This window comes from Chaetura pelagica, unplaced genomic scaffold, assembly GCF_000747805.2.
Source record: "Chaetura pelagica isolate M959 unplaced genomic scaffold, ChaPel_1.0 scaffold8, whole genome shotgun sequence".
In the NCBI taxonomy this organism is placed as follows: Eukaryota; Metazoa; Chordata; class Aves; order Apodiformes; family Apodidae; genus Chaetura; species Chaetura pelagica.
Window position 1 is genome coordinate 800,347 of NW_009954544.1, and position 9,062 is coordinate 809,408.

General features: G+C 36.7%; 1 protein-coding gene across 1 annotated transcript in view; it reads left to right on the forward strand.

Annotated features, from left to right (window-relative positions):
- NRXN1 (neurexin 1) overlaps positions 1-9,062 on the forward strand; it is a 535,539-nt gene that overhangs the window by 136,767 nt on the left and 389,710 nt on the right. The gene's annotated exons all lie outside the window — the stretch shown is intronic.

Below are 9,062 nucleotides of genomic sequence, written 5' to 3' on the forward strand. Positions count from 1 at the left end.
CATTAAACTTTTTTCTTTAAAGAAAAAATACTTCTGCTGATTTGCTGCAATGTATGGCTGCTTTGTGATTCTGCAGCCAAGCCTGTCAATGAAACTGTGCTAATCATTAGGAAGTTAGTGCCTGTATGCATTCAGACATCCTACAACTACCACTCCACAACTAAAACAATATTCTGAAAGGGCTTGGTTTGATTTTTCCTGCATGGTTAGAGTCTTACAGCGTGTGGTTTTGCACTCTTTTCTCTTCTTAAAAATCCTTGAGTATTTTGTTTAACAAAATAGCTGTTTTTACAGTGTACTTTTTTCTTTTATACAGTGTAGTTTAATGATAGCAAATGGATGCCTCACAGATTAAATGACATATTGCATACTATTTTGTCCTGTCTTAAAGATTTAAGCCCTATAATCTTACAAAAATTGATCATTAGTCACTTCTCTTCTGTTAGCTAAAAATTTGGAAAACAGTTAAATTAAAAGGAAAAAATAATAGGAAGCAGTAAGTTGCACTTTGTGGGAAGACCATTAGAAATAAATAGGGAATGGGTAGGAGAAGCATATCTAATAAGAGGTTTCAAGACCTTAGAAATCCAAGATGGAAGAAGAACTCTTCAGCTATTTTAAAATATCGAGTACATTTTTTTCCCCTTTTGGAGATCTACAGAAGTCTTTGCACCTACTGTAATCCTTCTCATCTCATGCAAAAAGCTGCAACATTGCTTTAAATATGCAATTTCCATTCCATTTTATTCCTGTGTTGCTTATCTAAGGAGCTTAATGCTACAAAGTTAATACAAAACTATTTTAATTGCCATTTTGGAGAGGATGAGCATCTCAAGAGCATAGTGCTTTCTATTGATATTTAAGTATTAGTATTATTCCCACATTACATGATGATGCAAGTGCAGAGATGAGATTATATTTGTCAGATGCAGCAAAATTTGCTCAACCAGCTATTTTCAGATTACTTCATCGTCAAACTTACATCACTAGCTAGGACTTGGTCTGGTGTTTGTGACTGTGAAAAAGTGCACTGCAGTGAACAGTAACAGTTTGTGTAATCAATATTTTGCTTGTTTCCTAATTGTTTCTAAATCCTAGAATTATGCTGACAGTAACTTGTGCAATCTGAGGCCAGGAAAACTTACTTTATAAGCAATGCTTTAGCTAGTCATTTCAAACTGTCAGACAACATGCTCTATTTTATGTTATACTGCTGTGAGTTTATTCTCATTTTGATCCCAGTGTCATAATTAGACCGGAGGCTTTACCATGTTAGGATAAGTGCGTAATCCATCTCATTTACTTTTTACTGTTGCCTACATACCAGGTGCTTCTGGTGAGAGCTTAAAAGCTGAGTGGCTGAGCTTACCTAGAGGAAGTACTGGAATTTAAGAGCTCCTTTGTTCGTTTACTCCTGGGTAAGCTTTAGTTTCTTAAGCAGTGAGATATCTAAAGAAAGGTATGTAATGGAAGGTCATGTAGTCTCAGTCTAATTTCACATTTTTTGGGGGTCTTGGAGGGACAAGTACCATTGTGTTTTGTAGTCTTTTATCAGAATGAGGCCAGATCTTTGCACTGTTCAATCCTTGTTGAAAACATCCAATGTTCCTGGTTTTGGGTTACTAACATGCCAAAGGTTGATGCTTAACTTTAGCTAGAAAAGTTGTAGATATGTTAATGAAATGCTGTTTCTGTTAAACATCTTGCATTTAGCAGTATTGACTCTGCTTAAATTTTGCTTAGAATTCAGTTGCTATGATTATCAGGGTACAATTGCAACTTTAGTGCTCTCTGGTAAAGATGAAACATTCCTTAGATTGAAATTATTTGAAAAGTTCTGCACATCAAGAGGTTGCCTGTCATGGTTCTGCTTTTCACAAATGTGGGTCTCACAGAGTGGGAATGCACAGGGGAAATTTCTCTCCAGGACGTGCTTTACTCTCAAATTTGCTTTCCCTAGCTTGAGGCAGTTGCCTGTTAGTTCCAGATGTCTGTTATGGACAGCTACATCTGACCAGCTACATCTTTTGGCGTAATTTTGCATCCTTGTGAAACTTGTTCAAAAGCCATTTTAGAGCAACATTCTGTGCTTTCCAGACAGGACAGCTTTCTGAGCTGGTTAGGAAGAACATGTTTGTATGTATCTCTAAAAGATGGATTGGAAACAACTGAAAGACCGAAACAGCAGGATGCTGGGAAATGAACAAAAAAATTACTGTATGTCATCTGACTAGGTGTCCCTAGAGGAGATCAAAGGGTGTCACTGCTCTCAGGCAGCTTTCTGTAAACTGAGGAAAGAATATACATTGAAAAGTGCAAACATGTGCTCTGATGTGAGGTTACTGAAATCAGCCTTTAACCTTTGTAATTTAAGTCTCATGACCTGTGGAGCACTGTTTCCCATGGCTGCATTCACATGAGAGAAAGAATAACTGATTTTCCTTTCTTTTATCTTTCCCTTCTTCCATTTAGTTTGAAAAAGAAATAGCCAGACAACCAACTGAGCAAAATCCCCACACTCTGTTCTCTTTATCACCAGTGTCTTTTTGGCCTAAGTGTTAAAAGTCTGAGAACAACCTACAGAAAAAAAAGAGAAAGCAACTGCTTTTAGGTGAGTTATCCTAATTGGTTGGTTGTTTTTCATAAGAGACATCAACCAAGATGCTCATCCCAGAACATCATTGCCACAAAAAAGGAACCATCTTCCCTATCTTAAAAGATGCCTCAGGGGGCAAATTCTACAAAAGGCAGTACTACAAACTGGCTTTCAGAGGGGTCCTTACCATACAAATACTGACACATGGTGATTTCTTCTTATAGTATCTCATTGCACTACATAGTACAGCAGTTGTTGATGCTGATTCTCCTGATTTTGTTTCTGCAACATGCCATTTCTGCTTGGCATTGGAACACGGGGAAATGTGAATTTACCCATCTGAATGTGTTCTTTTTAAGTACAGATCTTAACTTAGTATTTTTTCAGACCTCCTACACCTGCCCTGGAGAAAAAATAAAATAGGCAGTATCTCCAAAGTAGCAGATAAAGAAGAAATAATTAATGTATTTTAGGTGTTAGTATGACAAACTACTGTGGAAAAGATGCATAGGTGCTTCAGGTTTTCACAGTTTCACAAATTGTACTTTTTGTACAGTGAAAGTTTAGGCAGCCTGACACACACAAAGGCTTCTTTATTCCAGGGACATGTAGCTGATGATATACATGTAAGTCCATGTTACTTTAGGAAAAAAAAATACAGGGAGAGAGAGAGAGAGAGAGAAAGAGAGAGAGAGAGAAAGGAAAATCCTCTAGTGACCCCCTGGGAAGAAAAGTCGTGAGTGTCCCCAGGTGACTGTCCTCTCCGGGGTGTCCAGGAAATCACAAAAATGTTGACAACTCTGACCATTTTTTTCCTCAGAGACATGATACCTTTCATCAGCACCAGCTCAGCTTTCTTGCTGGTCTTTGATGATATAGTTTTGCCATTTTGATTGATAAGCATTTGCTTAATAGTTGCACACTAATTGACTGCTGAAACCTTGTGCACACCTCTTATTTGGTAACATCTATAAGATATCAGAATAACTGTTATTCATGTACCTTGCTAGTGTTAATATAGTCTTACTTAACATTCTGGAAGCTCTCAGGAGGATGGGGTGCTGGTGGGACTCTTCGTGCAGAGCTGGGAGCTAAAGCTACAGGGTGACAGGGTGAGGAGACAGAGGAGAAACAATGAGAATTAGACATTTGAAAGAATCACAGTCTCACAGACTATTGAGAGAAAAATCGTTCAAAGTGGACAGCACAAGGCGGCAAGGATGCATGGTTGGGAGGCCAGGCCCAGCAGCCTGGGCCTCGGGGTGTATCACAGAATCACAGAATCATCAAGGTTGGAAAAGACCTTGAAGATAATCAAGTCCAACTATCTGACTTAAGATGTTAAAGAAACCAGCCAACAGTCCCGCACTCTGCAGAAAAAATGAGCACATGCTTCCTTTTTTGTGGCTTTCTTAAAAGCATTTGTGTAAAGAGCTGAAGTGTAACTCCCAAGATCCACAATATTCATAGGAATATTTTTTATGGAAATGAAAAAAGTACAAAACAGAAATCCTTAGTCTACTTTCTGTTGTCTTTAGTAGATAGATAAGAGATAAGACAATTGGCAAAACAACCCTGTGTAGAGAATGCGAGAAGACTGTTGCAATCACTTAAATTAAGAATTTGCCATTTAGAGAAAGCATCACTCTGAATAAGAAATTACTATAATTAAAGGTGAATATGGTTGTCAGGTATTTCTCGGTGTAAAAACAAAAAAGTTTGTTCTGAAACACCTTTGCCATGAAAAAACAATACCAATAAACAAGACAACCCTGGAAAACAGGTTAATACTTAGAAATTCTTGGGGCATTATTCCGTCTCCCTGGAAGTCTTGAAGACCAGGCTGAATAGGGCATTGAGCAACCTGGTCTAGTGGACGGTATCCCTGACTAAGGCCCTGACTTCTCTGGGCAGCCTGTCCAGTGCTCTGTCACCCTCAAAGTAAAGAAGTTTTTCCTCATGTTCAGATGCAACTTCCTGTGTTACAATTTTTCCCTGTTGCCCCTCCTGTTGCTGGGTGCCACTGAGAAGTCTGACCCCATCCTCTGGCAACCCGCCTTTTAAATATTTAGAAGCACTGGTGAGATCCACTCTCAGTCTTCTCCTCTCTAGGCTGAACAGACCCAGATCTTTCAGCTCTTCCTTGTGGGAGGTGCTTCAGTCCTCTCATCAGCTTTGTAGTCCTTCACTGAGCTCTCTCCAGTAGTTCTTTCTCTTTTTTTTTTTATTGAGGAGCCCAGAACTGGACACAATTTGAGCTTAAGAAAGAGTTAAACTAAACTGTCAATCCCAGAGCCAGCTAACTTGGAGAAAATTTAAACCTCAGACCTTATCTGATGCACCAACATGCCCATCTTAGATGTGCAACATCTAACAGCAGCAACTCACATTGCACTAAAATAGTTCCATGAGAAATACTTACATGATACAGTTAATTTGTGGATGAGCAAATCCTGCATAAAAGCGCACAGTGAATTCTGCAGGTTTGATGAGTTTCTGTTGTGATGAACTTCAGCTCCCTAACCCTTTCACTTGATTTTGAAGTTGTGCTTCAACTATTCAAATGTGCTTGTGACTGTAAACAGAACAGAAGTGTGCAAGGCCCAGCCTGTCAGTGGTGTAAACATTTCCTCTTAAGCAGTTTCCAGGTAACCTTAACTGCTCTTTGGGTTATCTGCCAAATTGGGTCTTCTTCTTAGAAAATCTGTCTATTGCTTTTTGTTTTTTCTCAAGTTTAATCAATTCATTCATTAATGGCAGAGACATTCAGCCAACCTGTTTCTTAAACCATCTTTCATAATTATCTTCCTTTCTTTGTTTATTATTTCAATAAAACAACTTGCATCTTGAATGACCCTGCTAATTTGACAGCTGTAAAGAGCTATGAAAACAGATTTTTTTTTTTTTATTAAAACATTGGATGACAATGATCATTTGTTTTGAAATATTTTTCTAAATCTTATTCTTGTTTTAAATTCAAAACTAGATACTTGAGGCTTCATCTATGTTTAAAAATAATAATTTTCTCTCTGTTAAGCCTACAACCTACATTAAAAAAAATGCATTGCAAATGTGACTGTAAGCAGTTAAAGTTGAAATTTTTGTCAAGGTTCTCCTAGATGGTGAAAATTTACTTCTGAGGAGCCCTCATTTTCACCAATAAGAAATAGGATTAAGCATCTAAGGTTTAACTTTTTTCCATCTAGAGAGATTTGGAACTTGGCATGGATCTGAGCCACTAGAATGCCCAGTCCATAGAGAAACTTGTAGTTCCACATACGTTGCAGATGCTTCCATATGTTTAATTCACTTTCTTGTAACCATGTAGTGCTGTTTACATTTTCTTCTTTGTGCCAAGCCTAAAAAAAATAAAAAATAAAAATCGCAGTTGCCTTATTTATTTAGCTTATTCTGAGTCTGAAGGCACATTATATACATTATGACTGCATTATCTCTGTCTCCTTTCTGCTTTCCCCTACATAAATTGGGCCTTTCTGTAGTGACTTAGACAAATCAGTTACATTTAATGCTGACTAGTCATAGTCACATCTAGTGCTACCTTTTGACATCTCATATACCTTGCATTTCTGCACTGGTATTCAAGTTTATTTTCACTCTGCGTTCCATATGCTTTTGATCCAGATTATCTCTGATTAGTCATATTGTATCAGTATTCTTCCTTTCTTTTCTGTATTTGTTACCTATTTATCTGTGAAAGCATGATAGCAAAGACTTGGTTAAACTCCAGCACTGCCTTTGAAGGTATTCTTTGGTTTATTTTGGAGGTCAGAAACTCTCAGCTTCTGTTTCTCCATAATAATCTATGCCAAAGGAGTATTAGGAGATTTTTAATTCTTTAACATCACAAGGCACCTCAATATGTGCTTAGAGCATCTGACTGAAAATAAATACTTGCAAATCTTACAGAAACAGTTTCTATAGAACAGATTAGATGACAAGCTCTATGGAGAAAGAGAAAAAGGAATGGGCAAGATGGAAATAAAGGGAGAGAAAAGGAACAGCAAGTTGAGAAGATTAAGGAGAAGGCAGATAAGAGAAAGATAGTTGCTGATAAGGAACAGGTAGCTAAAAATTATTATGCAGTGAATGAAAATTCTAAAACAAAGAGTACAAGGCTAAGACAAAAAAGAGGAAACCAATTGGCCATTTGTTATTATTAAATATTTGCTTTATGTTTGTGAAGGGAATTAAAATAGTTAAAATTGTATCATTCAATAGAGTATCCTTTATTGTGATTGACAGATATTTCCTGTAGATGTGCATCAATATGCTTTTGAAAAGGTTCAGGAGACAAATGTAGCTACAGCTTTACTTGGTTGTAGGTAGAAAATAACTGTCTTTTTTGCTTATCCAAATATGGACTTTGCAAGCTCTTGACGTAAATAGTAACTCCTAAAAACATTATAATCGGGGTTTAAAACATATAAACAAAAGGGTATGAATTATACATTATAAAGAAGTATTTCTAGTTTTCTGGATGTATTCCCCCAGGTAAACATACGTGAAATGTTTTAATTCCTACCCCTCACTTCCCAAATTGCATAGTAATTGTAAGGATAGTAAAAGTGAAAGGCCTGAATTGTTTCTGTAAAACTTGTTATAGAAAATGCAGACCAAGTAGCCTTTCTGGTTTTAATCCAGCAGCTTCCTTGTGATACTTATGCCTTGGAGCATTTATTATCTTTAAAATTAAAGCGAAGAATAAAAAAAAATAAAAAAATATTTTAAAAGTATTTATTTTTCAAGGTAAGACAACTCCGTTATTTATTAGTTTTTTAATTCCTGTGTTACACTGTAAGATCAAGATATATCAAATATTTCATGCTGTTATCATTTAGTAGCAAAAAAAATTTAAGAAAACCAGCATCTGATGTGCTCTAATATTTTCAAAATTATCCATAACGCTAATTCCCTCCAATAACTAAATAAATAGAAAAAGTCATTAAAAATCTCTCAGAACATCTGGCATTGTACCTCAGTAGCGTGTAAAGCCTGCTGTGCATGAGACATGTCATGCTGTTAACTTGTTTCTGGGTGAATATGAATGTGGCTTTTTTCCTAGTGCAGGTCAGACACTGCATTTGGAACAAATACCTAGTGCAGAATGAACAATGCTAGATAAAAAGTAGCTCCCAGCAAGACGGGGAGAGTAGCGGCCTTGAGCAATTGACTTGAAGATCCAGAAGGTGACACTTATCATGTCCATTGGATGGGAAGGAAAAAGTAACTGTTACCTGTATTGAAATTCCTACAGTATGGAAGTTTACCTGAAGTATTTATGATGAACAGGAAAAACTAAGCCTTGGTCCAGAAAAATTAATTAACTTCTTTGTGGCTTCCCCACCCCCCATTTCTGTCTTGTTTTGTCTCTGCTCCCTTCTGTTACTCATTACAAATACTTCGAGTAGAAGGTACAGTACAGGTTGTTTGAATATGAATCTATTGTCAGTAGGTACTGAGAAATAACAGCTTTTGATATGCATTTTCCCCTTAACCATAACAGATAGATACTACTTAGGAGGGCAAAATGGCAGGAGTCTGCAGATGTGATCATCAAGCTGCATTCAGGTGAATCAGCAGCACAAAGTGATGCCCAGTCACTATCCACTGACAGTCCATTATGAAGGAAGTTCCTAGTAATGGTAATGATATGAGAACCGTGTTTATCTTTCAGAATGTCATCTCTGATGACAATACCTGTCGATTCCTTATAAACTAAAGCTGGTGATCTAATTCAGTAAAAAACAGCTTGAAGGTGGTTGTAATTTAAGATGAGATGATTTTTAGATGTTCAAACATTTCACTCCGGTTTTCTCATGGTGAACATCAACATTTACTTGCAGTGCAGAGTTTCATTTTCTGCTGGGAATATTCACACAGCAGTTAGCACCGTACATACGACACTTTCCAAATTCTGTGCTTTAGAATGTCAAGGAACCTCATTCCATTCTACAAATATAAATAAAAACACCTTACCATTTCAATACCTGAAGATATATAGGCAAATTTCTCTTTTTGGAATACTAATAGGATAGGCACACTAATATTTTCTACTGATATATTATGTTTCTAGTTTGTGGGATGTGTTTGTATTCTTATTTGGGTCTATAAAAACTGTCTAACACTATAATGAACTTTTCTGAAAATGAAAAGTGGTCTTGGAAATAATATTACTTGTTTATTCTTGTAGAGGCTTTAGAAGGTATTGGGAGCAGTAAAATTTATCTTTTTTTGTTTTGTTACGCTGATAAAACTGCTTGTGTTTGTTGATTAAGATGAAGTCAGTATAATTCAAATAGACCAAACCTTTTTGTGAATAATAGAACGAAATGAACAAGAATGAAGCTCTTTAAAAGGCTAGACCTATGGCTGCTGTGTTTATAAATGCAGACTCTTTGGGATGTTCTGTGTAGTAAGTTCTGAGAATGAGTTTTCATTGTAGGGA